General features: G+C 49.1%; 1 protein-coding gene across 4 annotated transcripts in view; it reads right to left on the bottom strand.

The window, feature by feature from the left end:
* Positions 1–24,710, bottom strand: part of LOC139240875 (SWI/SNF complex subunit SMARCC2-like) — an 875,893-nt gene that overhangs the window by 543,776 nt on the left and 307,407 nt on the right. The gene's annotated exons all lie outside the window — the stretch shown is intronic.

The following is a 24,710-nucleotide window of genomic DNA, read 5'->3' on the forward strand; positions in this document are numbered from 1 at the left end:
GGTTAGATACAGAGTAAAGCTCCCTCTACACTGTCCCATCAAACACTCCCAGTGAATGTACAGCACGGGTTAGATACAGAGTAAAGTTCCCTCTACACTGTCCCATCAAACACTCCCAGTGCATGTACAGTCTGGGTTAGATAGAGTAAAGCTCCCTCTACACTGTCCCATCAAACACACCCAGGGCAGGTACAGCACGGGTTAAATACAGAGTGAAGCTCCCTATATACTATCCCATCAAACACTCCCAGGGCAGGTACAGCACGGATTAGATACAGAGTAAAGCTCCCTCTACACTGTCCCATCAAACACTCCCAGGGCAGGTACAGCACGGGTTAGATACACAGTAAAGCTTCCTCCACACTATCCCATCAAACACTCCCAGGACAGGTACAGCACGGGTTAGATACAGAATAAAGCTCCCTCTATACTATCCCATCAAACACTCCCAGGGCAGGTACAGCACGGGTTAGATACACAGTAAAGTTCCCTCTGCACTATCCCATCAAACACTCCCAGTGCATGTACAGCACGGATTAGATGCAGAATAATGCTCCCTGTACACCATCCCATCAAACACTCCCAGGGCATGTACAGCACGGGTTAGATAGAGAGTAAATCTCCCTGTACACTTTCCCATCAAACACTCCCAGGGCATGTACAGCACGGGTTAGATACAGAGTAAAGCTCCCTCTATACTGTCCCATCAAACACTCCCATTGAATGTACAGCACGGGTTAGATACAGAGTAAAGCTCCCTCTACACTGTCCCATCAAACACTCCCAGTGCATGTACAGTATGGGTTAGATCGAGTAAAGCTCCCTCTACACTGTCCCATCAAACACTCCCAGGGCAGGTACAGCACGGGTTAGATACAGAGTAAAGCTCCCTCTACACTATCCCATCAAACATTCCCAGGGCATGTACAGCACGGGTTAGATACAGAGTAAAGCTCCCTCTACACTGTCCCATCAAACACTCCCAGTGCATGTACAGCACGGATTAGATACAGAGTAAAGCTCCCTCTACACTATCCTATCAAACACTCCCAATGCATGTACAGCACGGGTTAAATACAGAGTAAAGCTCCCCGTACACTGTCCCATCAAACACTTCCAGGGAATGTACAGCACGGGTTAGAAACAGAGTAAAGCTCCCTGTACACTATCCCATCAAACACTCCCAGTGCATGTACAGCACGGGTTAGATACAGAGTAAAGCTCCCTCTGCACTGTCCAATCAAACACTCCCAGGGCACGTACAGCACGGGTTAGATACAGAGTAAAGCTCCCTGGACACTATCCCATCAAACACTCCCAGGGCATGTACAGCACGGGTTAGATAGAGAGTAAATCTCCCTGTACACTTTCCCATCAAACACTCCCAGTGCATGTACAGCACGGATTCGATACAGAGTAAAGCTCCCTGTCCACTATCCCATCAAACACTCCCAGGGCATGTACAGCACGGGTTAGATACAGAGTAAAGCTCCCTCTACACTGTCCCATCAAACACTCGCAGTGAATGTACAGCACGGGTTAGATACAGAGTAAAGCTCCCTCTACACTGTCCCATCAAACACTCCCAGTGCATGTACAGTATGGGTTAGATAGAGTAAAGCTCCCCCGACACTGTCCCATCAAACACTCCCAGGGCAGGTACAGCACGGGTTAGATACACAGTAAAGCTCCCTCTACACTATCCCATCAAACACTCCCAGGACAGGTACAGCACGGGTTAGATACAGAGTAAAGCTCCCTCTATACTATCCCATCAAACGCTCCCAGGGCAGGTACAGCACGGGTTAGATACACAGTAAAGCTCCCTCTACACTATCCCATCAAACACTCGCAGGGCATGTACAGCACGGGTTAGATACAGAGTAAAGCTCCCTGTACACTATCCCATCAAACACTACCAGTGCATGTACAGCACGGGTTAGATACAGAGTAAAGCTCCCTCTCCACTGTCCCATCAAACACACCCAGGGCAGGTACAGCACGGATTAGATATAGAGGAAAGCTCCCTGTACACTATCCCATCAAACACTCCCAGGGCACGTACAGCACGGGTTAGATCCAGAGTAAAGCTCCCTGGACACTATCCCATCAAACACTCCCAGGGCACGTGCAGCACGGATTCGATACAGAGTAAAGCTCCCTTTCCACTATCGTATCAAACACTCCCAGGGCATGTACAGCACGGGTTGGATACAGAGTAAAGCTCCCTCCACACTGTCCAATCAAACACTCCCAGGGCATGTACAGCACGGGTTAGATACAGAGTAAAGCTCCCTCTACACTGTCCCATCAAACACTCCCAGTGCATGTACAGTATGGGTTAGATACAGAGTAAAGCTCCCTCTACACTGTCCCATCAAACACACCCAGGGCAGGTTCAGCACGGGTTAGATGCAGAGTAAAGCTCCCTGTTCACTATCCCATCAAACACTCCCAGTGCATGTACAGCACGGATTAGATACAGAGTAAAGCTCCCCGGACACTATCCCATCAAACATTCCCAGGGCAGGTACAGGGGGTTAGATACAGAGTAAAGCTCGCTCTACACTGTCCCATCAAACACACCCAGGGCAGGTACAGCATGGATTAGATACAGAGTAAAGCTCCCTGTACACTATCCCATCAAACATTCCCAGTGCAGGTACAGCACGGATTAGATACAGAGTAAAGCTCCCTGTACACTATCCCATCAAACACTCCCAGGGCAGGTACAGCACAGATTAGATACAGAGTAAAGATCCCTCTACACTGTCCCATCAAACACTCCCAGGGCATGTACAGCACGGGTTAGATACAGAGTAAAGCTCCCTCTACACTGTCCCATCAAACACTCCCAGTGAATGTACAGCACGGGTTAGATACAGAGTAAAGTTCCCTCTACACTGTCCCATCAAACACTCCCAGTGCATGTACAGTCTGGGTTAGATAGAGTAAAGCTCCCTCTACACTGTCCCATCAAACACACCCAGGGCAGGTACATCACTGATTAGATACAGAGTAAAGCTCCCTGTACACTATCCCATCAAACACTCCCAGGGCATGTACAGCACGGGTTAAATACAGAGTGAAGCTCCCTATATACTATCCCATCAAACACTCCCAGTGCATGTACAGCACGGGTTAGATACAGAGTAAAGCTCCCTCTGCACTGTCCAATCAAACACTCCCAGGGCACGTACAGCACGGGTTAGATACAGAGTAAAGCTCCCTGGACACTATCCCATCAAACACTCCCAGGGCATGTACAGCATGGGTTAGATACAGAGTATAGCTCCCTATACACCATCCCATCAAACACTCCCAGGGCATGTACAGCAGGGGTTAGATACAGAGTAAAGCTCCCTCCACACTGTCCCATCACACTCCCAGTGCATGTACAGTATGGGTTAGATAGAGTAAAGCTCCCTCTACACTGTCCCATCAAACACTCCCAGGGCAGGTACAGCACGGGTTAGATACAGAGTAAAGCTCCCTCTACACTGTCCCATCACACTCCCAGTGCATGTACAGTATGGGTTAGATAGAGTAAAGCTCCCTCTACACTGTCCCATCAAACAATCCCAGGGCAGGTATAGCACGGGTTAGATACAGAGTAAAGCTCCCTCCACACTGTCCCATCAAACATTCCCAGGGCATGTACAGCACGGGTTAAATACAGAGTGAAGCTCCCTGTATATTATCCCATCAAACACTCCTAGGGCAGGTACAGCACGGGTTAGATACAGAGTAAAGCTCCCCGTACACTATCCCATCAAACACTCCCAGGGCAGGTACAGCACGGGTTAGATACAGAGTAAAGGTCGCTCTGCACTGTCCCATCAAACACTCCCAGTGCATGTACAGCACGGGTTCGAGACAGAGTAAAGCTCCCTCGACACTGTCCCATCAAACACTCACAGTGCATGTACAGTATGGGTTGTAAACAGAGTAAAGCTCCCTCTCCACTGTCCCATCAAACACACCCAGGGCACGTACAGCACGGATTAGATATAGAGGAAAGCTCCCTGTACACTATCCCATCAAACACTCCCAGGGCACGTACAGCACGGGTTAGATACAGAGTAAAGCTCCCTGTACACTATCCCATCAAACACTCCCAGTGCATGTACAGCACGGGTTAGATACAGAGTAAAGCTCCCTCTACACTGTCCAATCAAACACTCCCAGGGCACGTACAGCACGGATTCGATACAGAGTAAAGCTCCCTGTCCACTATCGTATCAAACACTCCCAGGGCATGTACAGCACGGGTTAGATACAGAGTAAAGCTCCCTCTACACTGTCCAATCAAACACTCCCAGGGCATGTACAGCACGGGTTAGATACAGAGTAAAGCTCCCACTACACTGTCCCATCACACTCCCAGTGCATGTACAGTATGGGTTAGATAGAGTAAAGCTCCCTCGACACTGTCCCATCAAACACTCCCAGGGCAGGTACAGCACGGGTTAGATACACAGTAAAGCTCCCTCTACACTATCCCATCAAACACTCCCAGGACAGGTACAGCACGGGTTAGATACAGAGTAAAGCTCACTCTATACTATCCCATCAAACACTCCCAGGGCAGGTACAGCACGGGTTAGATACACAGTAAAGCTCCCTCTACACTATCCCATCAAACACTCCCAGTGCATGTACAGCACGGATTAGATACAGAATAAAGCTCCCTGTACACTATCCCATCAAACACTCCCAGGGCATGTACAGCACAGGTTAGATAGAGAGTAAATCTCCCTGTACACTTTCCCATCAAACACTCCCAGGGCATGTGCAGCACGGGTTAGATACAGAGTAAAGCTCCCTCTATAACTGTCCCATCAAACACTCCCAGTGAATGTACAGCACGGGTTAGATACAGAGTAAAGCTCCCTCTACACTGTCCCATCAAACACTCCCAGTGCATGTACAGTATGGGTTAGATAGAGTAAATCTCCCTCTACACTGTCCCATCAAACACTCCCAGGGCAGGTACAGCACGGGTTAGATACAGAGTAAAGCTCCCTCTACACTGTCCCATCAAACATTCCCAGGGCATGTACAGCACGGATTAGATACAGAGTAAAGCTTTCTCTACACTATGCTATCAAACACTCCCAGGGCATGTACAGCACGGGTTAAATACAGAGTAAAGCTCCCCGTGCACTGTCCCATCAAACACTACCAGGGCACGTACAGCACGGGTTAGATACAGAGTAAAGCTCCCTCTGCACTATCCTATCAAACACTACCAGGGCATGTACAGCACGGGTTAGATACAGAGTAAAGCTCCCTGTACACTATCCCATCAAACACTACCAGTGCATGTACAGCACGGGTTAGATACAGAGTAAAGCTCCCTCTACACTGTCCAATCAAACACTCCCAGGGCATGTACAGCACGGGTTAGATATAGAGGAAAGCTCCCTGTACACTATCCCATCAAACACTCCCAGGGCACGTACAGCACGGGTTAGATACAGAGTAAAGCTCCCTGGACACTATCCCATCAAACACTCCCAGGGCATATACAGCATGGGTTAGATACAGAGTATAGCTCCCTATACACCATCCCGTCAAACACTCCCAGGGCATGTACAGCACGGGTTAGATAGAGAGTAAAGCTCCCTCTACACTGTCCCATCAAACACTCCCAGTGAATGTACAGCACGGGTTAGATACAGAGTAAAGCTCCCACTACACTGTCCCATCACACTCCCAGTGCATGTACAGTATGGGTTAGATAGAGTAAAGCTCCCTCTACACTGTCCCATCAAACACTCCCAGGGCAGGTACAGCACGGGTTAGATACAGAGTAAAGCTCCCTCTACACTATCCCATCAAACATTCCCAGGGCATGTACAGCACGGGTTAGATACAGAGTAAAGCTCCCTCTACACTGTCCGATCAAACACTCCTAGTGCATGTACAGCACGGATTAGATACAGAGTAAAGCTCCCTCTACACTATCCCATCAAACACTCCCAGGGCATGTACAGCACGGGTTAAATACAGAGTGAAGCTCCCTGTATATTATCCCATCAAACACTCCGAGGGCAGGTACAGCACGGATTAGATACAGAGTAAAGCTCCCTCTACACTATCCCATCAAACACTCCCAGGGCAGGTACAGCACGGGTTAGATACAGAGTAAAGGTCGCTCTGCACTGTCCCATCAAACACTCCCAGTGCATGTACAGCACGGGTTCGAGACAGAGTAAAGCTCCCTCGACACTGTCCCATCAAACACTCCCAGTGCATGTACAGTATGGGTTATAAACAGAGTAAAGCTCCCTCTACACTGTCCCATCAAACACACCCAGGGCAGCGACAGCACGGGTTAGATACACAGTCAAGCTCCCTGTGCACTATCCCATCAAATTCTCCCAGTGCATGCACAGCACGGATTAGAGACAGAGTCCAGCTCCCTGTACACCATCCCATCAAACACTCCCAGTGCACGTAAAGCACGGATTAGATACAGAGTAAAGCTCCCTGTTCACTATCCCATCAAACACTCCCAGGGCATGAACAGCACGGGTTAGATACAGAGTAAAGCTCCCTGTACACTATCCCATCAAACACTCCCAGTGCATGTACAGCACGGATTAGATACAGAATAAAGCTCCCTGTACACTATCCCATCAAACACTCCCAGGGCATGTACAGCACGGGTTAGATAGAGAGTAAATCTCCCTGTACACTTTCCCATCAAACACTCCCAGTGCATGTACAGCACGGGTTAGATAGAGAGTAAATCTCCCTGTCCACTATCCCATCAAACACTCCCAGGGCAGGTACAGCACGGATTAGATACAGAGTAAAGCTCCCCGTACACTATCCCATCAAACACTCCCAGGGCAGGTACAGCACGGGTTAGATACAGAGTAAAGGTCCCTCTGCACTGTCCCATCAAACACTCCCAGTGCATGTACAGCACGGGTTCGAGACAGAGTAAAGCTCCCTCGACACTGTCCCATCAAACACTCCCAGTGCATGTACAGTATGGGTTATAAACAGAGTAAAGCTCCCTCTCCACTGTCCCATCAAACACACCCAGGGCAGGTACAGCACGGATTAGATATAGAGGAAAGCTCCCTGTACACTATCCCATCAAACACTCCCAGGGCACGTACAGCACGGGTTAGATACAGAGTAAAGCTCCCTCTACACTGTCCAATCAAACACTCCCAGGGCATGTACAGCACGGGTTAGGTATAGAGGAAAGCTCCCTGTACACTATCCCATCAAACTTTCCCAGGGCATGTACAGCACGGGTTAGATACAGAGGAAAGCTCCCTCTACACTGTCCCATCAAACACTCCCAGGGCAGGTACAGCACGGATTAGATTCAGAGTAAAGCTCCCTCTACACTGTCCCATCAAACACTCCCAGGGCAGGTACAGCACGGATTAGATACAGAGTAAAGCTCCCTCTACACTGTCCCATCAAACACTCCCAGGGCATGTACAGCACGGGTTAGATGCAGAGTAAAGCTCCCTCTACACTGTCCCATCATACACTCCCAGTGAATGTACAGCACGGGTTAGATACAGAGTAAAGTTCCCTCTACACTGTCCCATCAAACACTCCCAGTGCATGTACAGTCTGGGTTAGATAGAGTAAAGCTCCCTCTACACTGTCCCATCAAACACACCCAGGGCAGGTACATCACTGATTAGATACAGAGTAAAGCTCCCTGTACACTATCCCATCAAACACTCCCAGGGCATGTACAGCACGGGTTAAATACAGAGTGAAGCTCCCTATATACTATCCCATCAAACACTCCCAGGGCAGGTACAGCATGGGTTAGATACAGAATAAAGCTCCCTCTACACTGTCCCATCAAACACTCCCAGGGCAGGTACAGCACGGGTTAGATACAGAGTAAAGCTCCCTCTACACTGTCCCATCAAACACTCCCAGTGCATGTACAGCACGGGTTAGATACAGAGTAAAGCTCCCTCTACACTGTCCCATCAAACATTCCCAGGGCATGTACAGCACGGATTAGATACAGAGTAAAGCTCCCTGTACACTATCCCATCAAACACTCCCAGGGCAGGTACAGCACGGATTAGATACAGAGTAAAGCTCCCTGTACACTATCCCATCAAACATTCCCAGGGCATGTACAGCACGGGTTAGATACAGAGTAAAGCTCCCTCTACACTGCCCGATCAAACACTCCTAGTGCATGTACAGCACGGATTAGATACAGAGTAAAGCTCCCTCTGCACTGTCCAATCAAACACTCCCAGGGCACGTACAGCACGGGTTAGATACAGAGTAAAGCTCCCTGGACACTATCCCATCAAACACTCCCAGGGCATGTACAGCACGGGTTAGATAGAGAGTAAATCTCCCTGTACACTTTCCCATCAAACACTCCCAGTGCATGTACAGCACGGATTCGATACAGAGTAAAGCTCCCTGTCCACTATCCCATCAAACACTCCCAGGGCATGTACAGCACGGGTTAGATACAGAGTAAAGCTCCCTCTACACTGTCCCATCAAACACTCGCAGTGAATGTACAGCACGGGTTAGATACAGAGTAAAGCTCCCTCTACACTGTCCCATCAAACACTCCCAGTGCATGTACAGTATGGGTTCGATAGAGTAAAGCTCCCCCGACACTGTCCCATCAAACACTCCCAGGGCAGGTACAGCACGGGTTAGATACACAGTAAAGCTCCCTCTACACTATCCCATCAAACACTCCCAGGACAGGTACAGCACGGGTTAGATACAGAGTAAAGCTCCCTCTATACTATCCCATCAAACGCTCCCAGGGCAGGTACAGCACGGGTTAGATACACAGTAAAGCTCCCTCTACACTATCCCATCAAACACTCGCAGGGCATGTACAGCACGGGTTAGATACAGAGTAAAGCTCCCTGTACACTATCCCATCAAACACTACCAGTGCATGTACAGCACGGGTTAGATACAGAGTAAAGCTCCCTCTCCACTGTCCCATCAAACACACCCAGGGCAGGTACAGCACGGATTAGATATAGAGGAAAGCTCCCTGTACACTATCCCATCAAACACTCCCAGGGCACGTACAGCACGGGTTAGATCCAGAGTAAAGCTCCCTGGACACTATCCCATCAAACACTCCCAGGGCACGTGCAGCACGGATTCGATACAGAGTAAAGCTCCCTTTCCACTATCGTATCAAACACTCCCAGGGCATGTACAGCACGGGTTGGATACAGAGTAAAGCTCCCTCCACACTGTCCAATCAAACACTCCCAGGGCATGTACAGCACGGGTTAGATACAGAGTAAAGCTCCCTCTACACTGTCCCATCAAACACTCCCAGTGCATGTACAGTATGGGTTAGATACAGAGTAAAGCTCCCTCTACACTGTCCCATCAAACACACCCAGGGCAGGTTCAGCACGGGTTAGATGCAGAGTAAAGCTCCCTGTTCACTATCCCATCAAACACTCCCAGTGCATGTACAGCACGGATTAGATACAGAGTAAAGCTCCCCGGACACTATCCCATCAAACATTCCCAGGGCAGGTACAGGGGGTTAGATACAGAGTAAAGCTCGCTCTACACTGTCCCATCAAACACACCCAGGGCAGGTACAGCATGGATTAGATACAGAGTAAAGCTCCCTGTACACTATCCCATCAAACATTCCCAGTGCAGGTACAGCACGGATTAGATACAGAGTAAAGCTCCCTGTACACTATCCCATCAAACACTCCCAGGGCAGGTGCAGCACAGATTAGATACAGAGTAAAGATCCCTCTACACTGTCCCATCAAACACTCCCAGGGCATGTACAGCACGGGTTAGATACAGAGTAAAGCTCCCTCTACACTGTCCCATCAAACACTCCCAGTGAATGTACAGCACGGGTTAGATACAGAGTAAAGTTCCCTCTACACTGTCCCATCAAACACTCCCAGTGCATGTACAGTCTGGGTTAGATAGAGTAAAGCTCCCTCTACACTGTCCCATCAAACACACCCAGGGCAGGTACATCACTGATTAGATACAGAGTAAAGCTCCCTGTACACTATCCCATCAAACACTCCCAGGGCATGTACAGCACGGGTTAAATACAGAGTGAAGCTCCCTATATACTATCCCATCAAACACTCCCAGTGCATGTACAGCACGGGTTAGATACAGAGTAAAGCTCCCTCTGCACTGTCCAATCAAACACTCCCAGGGCACGTACAGCACGGGTTAGATACAGAGTAAAGCTCCCTGGACACTATCCCATCAAACACTCCCAGGGCATGTACAGCATGGGTTAGATACAGAGTATAGCTCCCTATACACCATCCCATCAAACACTCCCAGGGCATGTACAGCAGGGGTTAGATACAGAGTAAAGCTCCCTCCACACTGTCCCATCACACTCCCAGTGCATGTACAGTATGGGTTAGATAGAGTAAAGCTCCCTCTACACTGTCCCATCAAACACTCCCAGGGCAGGTACAGCACGGGTTAGATACAGAGTAAAGCTCCCTCTACACTGTCCCATCACACTCCCAGTGCATGTACAGTATGGGTTAGATAGAGTAAAGCTCCCTCTACACTGTCCCATCAAACAATCCCAGGGCAGGTACAGCACGGGTTAGATACAGAGTAAAGCTCCCTCCACACTGTCCCATCAAACATTCCCAGGGCATGTACAGCACGGGTTAAATACAGAGTGAAGCTCCCTGTATATTATCCCATCAAACACTCCTAGGGCAGGTACAGCACGGGTTAGATACAGAGTAAAGCTCCCCGTACACTATCCCATCAAACACTCCCAGGGCAGGTACAGCACGGGTTAGATACAGAGTAAAGGTCGCTCTGCACTGTCCCATCAAACACTCCCAGTGCATGTACAGTATGGGTTGTAAACAGAGTAAAGCTCCCTCTCCACTGTCCCATCAAACACACCCAGGGCACGTACAGCACGGATTAGATATAGAGGAAAGCTCCCTGTACACTATCCCATCAAACACTCCCAGGGCACGTACAGCACGGGTTAGATACAGAGTAAAGCTCCCTGTACACTATCCCATCAAACACTCCCAGTGCATGTACAGCACGGGTTAGATACAGAGTAAAGCTCCCTCTACACTGTCCAATCAAACACTCCCAGGGCACGTACAGCACGGATTCGATACAGAGTAAAGCTCCCTGTCCACTATCGTATCAAACACTCCCAGGGCATGTACAGCACGGGTTAGATACAGAGTAAAGCTCCCTCTACACTGTCCAATCAAACACTCCCAGGGCATGTACAGCACGGGTTAGATACAGAGTAAAGCTCCCACTACACTGTCCCATCACACTCCCAGTGCATGTACAGTATGGGTTAGATAGAGTAAAGCTCCCTCGACACTGTCCCATCAAACACTCCCAGGGCAGGTACAGCACGGGTTAGATACACAGTAAAGCTCCCTCTACACTATCCCATCAAACACTCCCAGGACAGGTACAGCACGGGTTAGATACAGAGTAAAGCTCACTCTATACTATCCCATCAAACACTCCCAGGGCAGGTACAGCACGGGTTAGATACACAGTAAAGCTCCCTCTACACTATCCCATCAAACACTCCCAGTGCATGTACAGCACGGATTAGATACAGAATAAAGCTCCCTGTACACTATCCCATCAAACACTCCCAGGGCATGTACAGCACAGGTTAGATAGAGAGTAAATCTCCCTGTACACTTTCCCATCAAACACTCCCAGGGCATGTGCAGCACGGGTTAGATACAGAGTAAAGCTCCCTCTATACTGTCCCATCAAACACTCCCAGTGAATGTACAGCACGGGTTAGATACAGAGTAAAGCTCCCTCTACACTGTCCCATCAAACACTCCCAGTGCATGTACAGTATGGGTTAGATAGAGTAAATCTCCCTCTACACTGTCCCATCAAACACTCCCAGGGCAGGTACAGCACGGGTTAGATACAGAGTAAAGCTCCCTCTACACTGTCCCATCAAACATTCCCAGGGCATGTACAGCACGGATTAGATACAGAGTAAAGCTTTCTCTACACTATGCTATCAAACACTCCCAGGGCATGTACAGCACGGGTTAAATACAGAGTAAAGCTCCCCGTGCACTGTCCCATCAAACACTACCAGGGCACGTACAGCACGGGTTAGATACAGAGTAAAGCTCCCTCTGCACTATCCTATCAAACACTACCAGGGCATGTACAGCACGGGTTAGATACAGAGTAAAGCTCCCTGTACACTATCCCATCAAACACTACCAGTGCATGTACAGCACGGGTTAGATACAGAGTAAAGCTCCCTCTACACTGTCCAATCAAACACTCCCAGGGCATGTACAGCACGGGTTAGATATAGAGGAAAGCTCCCTGTACACTATCCCATCAAACACTCCCAGGGCACGTACAGCACGGGTTAGATACAGAGTAAAGCTCCCTGGACACTATCCCATCAAACACTCCCAGGGCATATACAGCATGGGTTAGATACAGAGTATAGCTCCCTATACACCATCCCGTCAAACACTCCCAGGGCATGTACAGCACGGGTTAGATAGAGAGTAAAGCTCCCTCTACACTGTCCCATCAAACACTCCCAGTGAATGTACAGCACGGGTTAGATACAGAGTAAAGCTCCCACTACACTGTCCCATCACACTCCCAGTGCATGTACAGTATGGGTTAGATAGAGTAAAGCTCCCTCTACACTGTCCCATCAAACACTCCCAGGGCAGGTACAGCACGGGTTAGATACAGAGTAAAGCTCCCTCTACACTATCCCATCAAACATTCCCAGGGCATGTACAGCACGGGTTAGATACAGAGTAAAGCTCCCTCTACACTGTCCGATCAAACACTCCTAGTGCATGTACAGCACGGATTAGATACAGAGTAAAGCTCCCTCTACACTATCCCATCAAACACTCCCAGGGCATGTACAGCACGGGTTAAATACAGAGTGAAGCTCCCTGTATATTATCCCATCAAACACTCCGAGGGCAGGTACAGCACGGATTAGATACAGAGTAAAGCTCCCTCTACACTATCCCATCAAACACTCCCAGGGCAGGTACAGCACGGGTTAGATACAGAGTAAAGGTCGCTCTGCACTGTCCCATCAAACACTCCCAGTGCATGTACAGCACGGGTTCGAGACAGAGTAAAGCTCCCTCGACACTGTCCCATCAAACACTCCCAGTGCATGTACAGTATGGGTTATAAACAGAGTAAAGCTCCCTCTACACTGTCCCATCAAACACACCCAGGGCAGCGACAGCACGGGTTAGATACACAGTCAAGCTCCCTGTGCACTATCCCATCAAATTCTCCCAGTGCATGCACAGCACGGATTAGAGACAGAGTCCAGCTCCCTGTACACCATCCCATCAAACACTCCCAGTGCACGTAAAGCACGGATTAGATACAGAGTAAAGCTCCCTGTTCACTATCCCATCAAACACTCCCAGGGCATGAACAGCACGGGTTAGATACAGAGTAAAGCTCCCTGTACACTATCCCATCAAACACTCCCAGTGCATGTACAGCACGGATTAGATACAGAATAAAGCTCCCTGTACACTATCCCATCAAACACTCCCAGGGCATGTACAGCACGGGTTAGATAGAGAGTAAATCTCCCTGTACACTTTCCCATCAAACACTCCCAGTGCATGTACAGCACGGGTTAGATAGAGAGTAAATCTCCCTGTCCACTATCCCATCAAACACTCCCAGGGCAGGTACAGCACGGATTAGATACAGAGTAAAGCTCCCCGTACACTATCCCATCAAACACTCCCAGGGCAGGTACAGCACGGGTTAGATACAGAGTAAAGGTCCCTCTGCACTGTCCCATCAAACACTCCCAGTGCATGTACAGCACGGGTTCGAGACAGAGTAAAGCTCCCTCGACACTGTCCCATCAAACACTCCCAGTGCATGTACAGTATGGGTTATAAACAGAGTAAAGCTCCCTCTCCACTGTCCCATCAAACACACCCAGGGCAGGTACAGCACGGATTAGATATAGAGGAAAGCTCCCTGTACACTATCCCATCAAACACTCCCAGGGCACGTACAGCACGGGTTAGATACAGAGTAAAGCTCCCTCTACACTGTCCAATCAAACACTCCCAGGGCATGTACAGCACGGGTTAGGTATAGAGGAAAGCTCCCTGTACACTATCCCATCAAACTTTCCCAGGGCATGTACAGCACGGGTTAGATACAGAGGAAAGCTCCCTCTACACTGTCCCATCAAACACTCCCAGGGCAGGTACAGCACGGATTAGATTCAGAGTAAAGCTCCCTCTACACTGTCCCATCAAACACTCCCAGGGCAGGTACAGCACGGATTAGATACAGAGTAAAGCTCCCTCTACACTGTCCCATCAAACACTCCCAGGGCATGTACAGCACGGGTTAGATGCAGAGTAAAGCTCCCTCTACACTGTCCCATCATACACTCCCAGTGAATGTACAGCACGGGTTAGATACAGAGTAAAGTTCCCTCTACACTGTCCCATCAAACACTCCCAGTGCATGTACAGTCTGGGTTAGATAGAGTAAAGCTCCCTCTACACTGTCCCATCAAACACACCCAGGGCAGGTACATCACTGATTAGATACAGAGTAAAGCTCCCTGTACACTATCCCATCAAACACTCCCAGGGCATGTACAGCACGGGTTAAATACAGAGTGAAGCTCCCTATATACTATCCCATCAAACACTCCCAGGGCAGGTACAGCATGGGTTAGATACAGAATAAAGCTCCCTCTACACTGTCCCATCAAACACTCCCAGGGCAGGTACAGCACGGGTTAGATACAGAGTAAAGCTCCCTCTACACTGTCCCATCAAACACTCCCAGTGCATGTACAGCACGGGTTAGATACAGAGTAAAGCTCCCTCTACACTGTCCCATCAAACATTCCCAGGGCATGTACAGCACGGATTAGATACAGAGTAAAGCTCCCTGTACACTATCCCATCAAACACTCCCAGGGCAGGTACAGCACGGATTAGATACAGAGTAAAGCTCCCTGTACACTATCCCATCAAACATTCCCAGGGCATGTACAGCACGGGTTAGATACAGAGTAAAGCTCCCTCTACACTGCCCGATCAAACACTCCTAGTGCATGTACAGCACGGATTAGATACAGAGTAAAACTCCCTCTACACTATCCCATCAAACACTCCCAGTGCATGTGCAGCACGGGATCGAGACAGAGTAAAGCTCCCTCGACACTGTCCCATCAAACACTCACAGTGCATGTACAGTATGGGTTATAAACAGAGTAAAGCTCCCTCTCCACTGTCCCATCAAACACACCCAGGGCAGGTACAGCACGGATTAGATATAGAGGAAAGCTCCCTGTACACTATCCCATCAAACACTCTCAGTGCATGTACAGCACGGGTTAGATACAGAGTAAAGCTCCCTCTACACTGTCCAATCAAACACTCTCAGGGCATGTACAGCACGGGTTAGGTATAGAGGAAAGCTCCCTGTACACTATCCCATCAAACACTCCCAGGGCACGTACAGCACGGATTAGAGACAGAGTCAAGCTCCCTGTACACCATCCCATCAAACACTCCCAGTGCACGTACAGCACGGATTAGATACAGAGTAAAGCTCCCTGTTCACTATCCCATCAAACACTCCCAGGGCATGAACAGCACGGGTTAGATACAGAGTAAAGCTCCCTCTACACTATCCCATCAAACACTCCCAGTGCATGTACAGCACGGATTAGATACAGAATAAAGCTCCCTGTACACTATCCCATCAAACACTCCCAGGGCATGTACAGCACGGGTTAGATAGAGAGTAAATCTCCCTGTACACTTTCCCATCAAACACACCCAGTGCATGTACAGCACGGATTCGATACAGAGTAAAGCTCCCTGTCCACTATCCCATCAAACACTCCCAGGGCATGTACAGCACGGGTTAGATACAGAGTAAAGCTCCCTCGACACTGTCCCATCAAACACTCGCAGTGAATGTACAGCACGGGTTAGATACAGAGTAAAGCTCCCTCTACACTGTCCCATCAAACACTCCCAGTGAATGTACAGCACGGGTTAGATACAGAGTAAAGCTCCCTCTACACTGTCCCATCAAACACTCCCAGTGCATGTACAGTATGGGTTAGATAGAGTAAAGCTCCCTCTACACTGTCCCATCAAACACTCCCAGGGCAGGTACAGCACGGGTTAGATACAGAGTAAAGCTCCCTCTACACTGTCCCATCAAACATTCCCAGGGCATGTACAGCACGGATTAGATACAGAGTAAAGCTCCCTCTACACTATCCTATCAAACACTCCCAGGGCATGTACAGCACGGGTTAAATACAGAGTAAAGCTCCCCGTACACTGTCCCATCAAACACTCCCAGGGCACGTACAGCACGGGTTAGATACAGAGTAAAGCTCCCTCTACACTGTCCTATCAAACACTCCCAGGGCATGTACAGCACGGGTTAGATACAGAGTAAAGCTCCCTGTACACTATCCCATCAAACACTACCAGTGCATGTACAGCACGGGTTAGATACAGAGTAAAGCTCCCTCTACACTGTCCAATCAAACACTCCCAGGGCATGTACAGCACGGGTTAGATATAGAGGAAAGCTCCCTGTACACTATCCCATCAAACACTCCCAGGGCACGTACAGCACGGGTTAGATACAGAGTAAAGCTCCCTGGACACTATCCCATCAAACACTCCCAGGGCACGTACAGCACGGATTCGATACAGAGTAAAGCTCCCTCTACACTGTCCCATCAAACACTCCCAGTGCATGTACAGCACGGGTTAGATACAGAGTAAAGCTCCCTCCACACTGTCCAATCAAACACTCCCAGGGCATGTATAGCACGGGTTCGATACAGAGTAAAGCTCCCTCTACACTGTCCCATCAAACACTCCCAGTGCATGTACAGTATGGGTTAGATACAGAGTAAAGCTCTCTCTACACTGTCCCATCAAACACACCCAGGGCAGGTTCAGCACGTGTTAGATGCAGAGTAAAGCTCCCTGTTCACTATCCCATCAAACACTCCCAGTGCATGTACAGCACGGATTAGATACAGAGTAAAGCTCCCCGGACACTATCCCATCAAACATTCCCAGGGCAGGTACAGGGGGTTAGATACAGAGGAAAGCTCCCTCTACACTGTCCCATCAAACACACCCAGAGCAGGTACAGCACGGATTAGATACAGAGTAAAGCTCCCTGTACACTATCCCATCAAACATTCCCAGTGCAGGTACAGCACGGATTAGATAGAGTAAAGCTCCCTGTACACTATCCCATCAAACACTCCCAGGGCAGGTACAGCACGTATTAGATACAGAGTAAAGCTCCCTCTACACTGTCCCATCAAACACTCCCAGGGCAGGTACAGCACGGATTAGATTCAGAGTAAAGCTCCCCGTACACTCTCCCATCAAACATTCCCAGGGCAGGTACAGCACGGATTAGATACAGAGTAAAGCTCCCTGTACACTATCCCATCAAACATTCCCAGGGCAGGTACAGCACGGATTAGATACAGAGTAAAGCTCTCTCTACACTGTCCCATCAAACACTCCCAGGGCATGTACAGCACGGGTTAGATACAGAGTAAAGCTCCCTCGACACTGTCCCATCAAACACTCCCAGTGCATGTACAGCACGGATTAGATACAGAGTAAAGCTCCCTGTACACTATCCCATCAAACACTCCCAGGGCATGAACAGCACGGGTTAGATACAGAGTAAAGCTTCCTGTACACTATCCCATTAAACACTCCCAGTGCATGTACAGCACGGATTAGACACAGAATAAAGCTCCCTGTACACTATCCCATCAAACACTCCCAGGGCATGTACAGCACGGGTTAGATACAGAGTAAAGCTCCCTCTACACTGTCCCATCAAACACTCCCAGTGAATGTACAGCACGGGTTAGATACAGAGTAAAGCTCCCTCTACACTGTCCCATCAAACACTCCCAGGGCAGGTACAGCACGGGTTAGATACAGAGTAAAGCTCCCTCTACACTATCCCATCAAACATTCCCAGGGCATGTACAGCACGGGTTAGATACAGAGTAAAGCTCCCTCTACACTGTCCCATCAAACACTCCCAGTGCATGTACAGCACGTATTAGATACAGAGCAAAGCTCCCTCCACACTATACTATCAATCACTCCCAGGGCATGTACAGCACGGGTTAAATACAGAATAAAGCTCCCTCTACACTGTCCAATCAAACACTCCCAGGGCATGTACAGCACGGGTTAGATACAGAGGAAAGCTCCCTGTACACTATCCCATCAAACACTCCCAGGGCACGTACAGCACGGATTCGATACAGAGTAAAGCTCCCTGTCCACTATCCCATCAAACATTCCCAGGGCATGTACAGCACGGGTTAGATACAGAGTAAAGCTCCCTCTACACTGTCCCATCAAACACTCCCAGGGCATGTACAGCACGGGTTAGATACAGAGTAAAGCTCCCTCTACACTGTCCCATCAAACACTCCCAGTGAATGTACAGCACGGGTTAGATACAGAGTAAAGCTCCCTCTACACTGTCCCATCAATCACTCCCAGGGCATGTACAGCACGGGTTAAATACAGAATAAAGCTCCCTCTACACTGTCCAATCAAACACTCCCAGGGCATGTACAGCACGGGTTAGATACAGAGGAAAGCTCCCTGTACACTATCCCATCAAACACTCCCAGGGCACGTACAGCACGGATTCGATACAGAGTAAAGCTCCCTGTCCACTATCCCATCAAACATTCCCAGGGCATGTACAGCACGGGTTAGATGCAGAGTAAAGCTCCCTCTACACTGTCCCATCAAACATTCCCAGGGCATGTACAGCACGGGTTAGAAACAGAGTAAAGCTCCCTGTACACTATCCCATCAAACACTCCCAGTGCATGTACAGCACGGGTTAGATACAGAGTAAAGCTCCCTCTACACTGTCCAATCAAACACTCCCAGGGCATGTACAGCACGGATTAGATACAGAGTAAAGCTCCCTCTACACTATCCTATCAAACACTCCCAGGGCATGTACAGCACGGGTTAAATACAGAGTAAAGCTCCCCGTACACTGTCCCATCAAACACTCCCAGGGCACGTACAGCACGGGTTAGATACAGAGTAAAGCTCCCTCTACACTATCCTATCAAACACTCCCAGGGCATGTACAGCACGGGTTAGATACAGAGTAAAGCTCCCTGTACACTATCCCATCAAACACTACCAGTGCATGTACAGCACGGGTTAGATACAGAGTAAAGCTCCCTCTACACTGTCCAATCAAACACTCCCAGGGCATGTACAGCACGGGTTAGATATAGAGGAAAGCTCCCTGTACACTATCCCATCAAACACTCCCAGGGCACGTACAGCACGGGTTAGATACAGAGTAAAGCTCCCTGGACACTATCCCATCAAACACTCCCAGGGCACGTACAGCACGGATTCGATACAGAGTAAAGCTCCCTCTACACTGTCCCATCAAACACTCCCAGTGCATGTACAGCACGGGTTAGATACAGAGTAAAGCTCCCTCCACACTGTCCAATCAAACACTCCCAGGGCATGTACAGCACGGGTTCGATACAGAGTAAAGCTCCCTCTACACTGTCCCATCAAACACTCCCAGTGCATGTACAGTATGGGTTAGATACAGAGTAAAGCTCTCTCTACACTGTCCCATCAAACACACCCAGGGCAGGTTCAGCACGTGTTAGATGCAGAGTAAAGCTCCCTGTTCACTATCCCATCAAACACTCCCAGTGCATGTACAGCACGGATTAGATACAGAGTAAAGCTCCCCGGACACTATCCCATCAAACATTCCCAGGGCAGGTACAGGGGGTTAGATACAGAGTAAAGCTCCCTCTACACTGTCCCATCAAACACACCCAGGGCAGGTACAGCACGGATTAGATTCAGAGTAAAGCTCCCCGTACACTCTCCCATCAAACATTCCCAGGGCAGGTACAGCACGGATTAGATACAGAGTAAAGCTCCCTGTACACTATCCCATCAAACATTCCCAGGGCAGGTACAGCACGGATTAGATACAGAGTAAAGCTCTCTCTACACTGTCCCATCAAACACTCCCAGGGCATGTACAGCACGGGTTAGATACAGAGTAAAGCTCCCTCTACACTGTCCCATCAAACACTCCCAGTGCATGTACAGCACGGATTAGATACAGAGTAAAGCTCCCTGTACACTATCCCATCAAACACTCCCAGGGCATGTACAGCACGGGTTAGATAGAGAGTAAATCTCCCTGTACACTTTCCCATCAAACACACCCAGTGCATGTACAGCACGGATTCGATACAGAGTAAAGCTCCCTGTCCACTATCCCATCAAACACTCCCAGGGCATGTACAGCAGGGGTTAGATACAGAGTAAAGCTCCCTCTACACTGTCCCATCAAACACTCGCAGTGAATGTACAGCACGGGTTAGATACAGAGTAAAGCTCCCTCTACACTGTCCCATCAAACACTCCCAGTGAATGTACAGCACGGGTTAGATACAGAGTAAAGCTCCCTCTACACTGTCCCATCAAACACTCCCAGGGCAGGTACAGCACGGGTTAGATACAGAGTAAAGCTCCCTCTACACTATCCCATCAAACACTCCCAGGGCAGGTACAGCACGGGTTAGATACAAAGTAAAGCTCCCTCTACACTATCCTATCAAAGACTCCCAGGGCATGTACAGCACGGGTTAGAAACAGAGTAAAGCTCCCTGTACACTATCCCATCAAACACTCCCAGTGCATGTACAGCACGGGTTAGATACAGAGTAAAGCTCCCTCTACACTGTCCAATCAAACACTCCCAGGGCATGTACAGCACGGATTAGATACAGAGTAAAGCTCCCTCTACACTATCCAATCAAACACTCCCAGGGCATGTACAGCACGTGTTAAATACAGAGTAAAGCTCCCCGTACACTGTCCCATCAAACACTCCCAGGGCACGTACAGCACGGGTTAGATACAGAGTAAAGCTCCCTCTACACTATCCTATCAAACACTCCCAGGGCATGTACAGCACGGGTTAGATACAGAGTAAAGCTCCCTGTACACTATCCCATCAAACACTACCAGTGCATGTACAGCACGGGTTAGATACAGAGTAAAGCTCCCTCTACACTGTCCAATCAAACACTCCCAGGGCATGTACAGCACGGGTTAGATATAGAGGAAAGCTCCCTGTACACTATCCCATCAAACACTCCCAGGGCACGTACAGCACGGGTTAGATACAGAGTAAAGCTCCCTGGACACTATCCCATCAAACACTCCCAGGGCACGTACAGCACGGATTCGATACAGAGTAAAGCTCCCTCTACACTGTCCCATCAAACACTCCCAGTGCATGTACAGCACGGGTTAGATACAGAGTAAAGCTCCCTCCACACTGTCCAATCAAACACTCCCAGGGCATGTACAGCACGGGTTCGATACAGAGTAAAGCTCCCTCTACACTGTCCCATCAAACACTCCCAGTGCATGTACAGTATGGGTTAGATACAGAGTAAAGCTCTCTCTACACTGTCCCATCAAACACACCCAGGGCAGGTTCAGCACGTGTTAGATGCAGAGTAAAGCTCCCTGTTCACTATCCCATCAAACACTCCCAGTGCATGTACAGCACGGATTAGATACAGAGTAAAGCTCCCCGGACACTATCCCATCAAACATTCCCAGGGCAGGTACAGGGGGTTAGATACAGAGTAAAGCTCCCTCTACACTGTCCCATCAAACACACCCAGAGCAGGTACAGCACGGATTAGATACAGAGTAAAGCTCCCTGTACACTATCCCATCAAACATTCCCAGTGCAGGTACAGCACGGATTAGATAGAGTAAAGCTCCCTGTACACTATCCCATCAAACACTCCCAGGGCAGGTACAGCACGTATTAGATACAGAGTAAAGCTCCCTCTACACTGTCCCATCAAACACTCCCAGGGCAGGTACAGCACGGATTAGATTCAGAGTAAAGCTCCCCGTACACTCTCCCATCAAACATTCCCAGCGCAGGTACAGCACGGATTAGATACAGAGTAAAGCTCCCTGTACACTATCCCATCAAACATTCCCAGGGCAGGTACAGCACGGATTAGATACAGAGTAAAGCTCTCTCTACACTGTCCCATCAAACACTCCCAGGGCATGTACAGCACGGGTTAGATACAGAGTAAAGCTCCCTCTACACTGTCCCATCAAACACTCCCAGTGCATGTACAGCACGGATTAGATACAGAGTAAAGCTCCCTGTACACTATCCCATCAAACACTCCCAGGGCATGTACAGCACGGGTTAGATAGAGAGTAAATCTCCCTGTACACTTTCCCATCAAACACACCCAGTGCATGTACAGCACGGATTCGATACAGAGTAAAGCTCCCTGTCCACTATCCCATCAAACACTCCCAGGGCATGTACAGCACGGGTTAGATACAGAGTAAAGCTCCCTCTACACTGTCCCATCAAACACTCGCAGTGAATGTACAGCACGGGTTAGATACAGAGTAAAGCTCCCTCTACACTGTCCCATCAAACACTCCCAGTGAATGTACAGCACGGGTTAGATACAGAGTAAAGCTCCCTTTACACTGTCCCATCAAACACTCCCAGTGCATGTACAGTATGGGTTAGATAGAGTAAAGCTCCCTCTACACTGTCCCATCAAACACTCCCAGGGCAGGTACAGCACGGGTTAGATACAGAGTAAAGCTCCCTCTACACTGTCCCATCAAACATTCCCAGGGCATGTACAGCACGGATTAGATACAGAGTAAAGCTCCCTCTACACTATCCTATCAAACACTCCCAGGGCATGTACAGCACGGGTTAAATACAGAGTAAAGCTCCCCGTACACTGTCCCATCAAACACTCCCAGGGCACGTACAGCACGGGTTAGATACAGAGTAAAGCTCCCTCTACACTGTCCTATCAAACACTCCCAGGGCATGTACAGCACGGGTTAGATACAGAGTAAAGCTCCCTGTACACTATCCCATCAAACACTACCAGTGCATGTACAGCACGGGTTAGATACAGAGTAAAGCTCCCTCTACACTGTCCAATCAAACACTCCCAGGGCATGTACAGCACGGGTTAGATATAGAGGAAAGCTCCCTGTACACTATCCCATCAAACACTCCCAGGGCACGTACAGCACGGGTTAGATACAGAGTAAAGCTCCCTGGACACTATCCCATCAAACACTCCCAGGGCACGTACAGCACGGATTCGATACAGAGTAAAGCTCCCTCTACACTGTCCCATCAAACACTCCCAGTGCATGTACAGCACGGGTTAGATACAGAGTAAAGCTCCCTCCACACTGTCCAATCAAACACTCCCAGGGCATGTACAGCACGGGTTCGATACAGAGTAAAGCTCCCTCTACACTGTCCCATCAAACACTCCCAGTGCATGTACAGTGTGGGTTAGATACAGAGTAAAGCTCTCTCTACACTGTCCCATCAAACACACCCAGGGCAGGTTCAGCACGTGTTAGATGCAGAGTAAAGCTCCCTGTTCACTATCCCATCAAACACTCCCAGTGCATGTACAGCACGGATTAGATACAGAGTAAAGCTCCCCGGACACTATCCCATCAAACATTCCCAGGGCAGGTACAGGGGGTTAGATACAGAGTAAAGCTCCCTCTACACTGTCCCATCAAACACACCCAGAGCAGGTACAGCACGGATTAGATACAGAGTAAAGCTCCCTGTACACTATCCCATCAAACATTCCCAGTGCAGGTACAGCACGGATTAGATAGAGTAAAGCTCCCTGTACACTATCCCATCAAACACTCCCAGGGCAGGTACAGCACGTATTAGATACAGAGTAAAGCTCCCTCTACACTGTCCCATCAAACACTCCCAGGGCAGGTACAGCACGGATTAGATTCAGAGTAAAGCTCCCCGTACACTCTCCCATCAAACATTCCCAGGGCAGGTACAGCACGGATTAGATACAGAGTAAAGCTCCCTGTACACTATCCCATCAAACATTCCCAGGGAAGGTACAGCACGGATTAGATACAGAGTAAAGCTCTCTCTACACTGTCCCATCAAACACTCCCAGGGCATGTACAGCACGGGTTAGATACAGAGTAAAGCTCCCTCTACACTGTCCCATCAAACACTCCCAGTGCATGTACAGCACGGATTAGATACAGAGTAAAGCTCCCTGTACACTATCCCATCAAACACTCCCAGGGCAGGTACAGCACGGATTAGATACAGAGTAAAGCTCCCTGTACACTATCCCATCAAACATTCCCAGGGCATGTACAGCACGGGTTAGATACAGAGTAAAGCTCCCTCTACACTGTCCGATCAAACACTCCTAGTGCATGTACAGCACGGATTAGATACAGAGTAAAACTCCCTCTACACTATCCCATCAAACACTCCCAGTGCATGTGCAGCACGGGATCGAGACAGAGTAAAGCTCCCTCGACACTGTCCCATCAAACACTCACAGTGCATGTACAGTATGGGTTATAAACAGAGTAAAGCTCCCTCTCCACTGTCCCATCAAACACACCCAGGGCAGGTACAGCACGGATTAGATATAGAGGAAAGCTCCCTGTACACTATCCCATCAAACACTCTCAGTGCATGTA

The sequence above is a fragment of the Pristiophorus japonicus genome, chromosome X (assembly GCF_044704955.1).
Source record: "Pristiophorus japonicus isolate sPriJap1 chromosome X, sPriJap1.hap1, whole genome shotgun sequence".
Classification (NCBI taxonomy): domain Eukaryota; kingdom Metazoa; phylum Chordata; class Chondrichthyes; family Pristiophoridae; genus Pristiophorus; species Pristiophorus japonicus.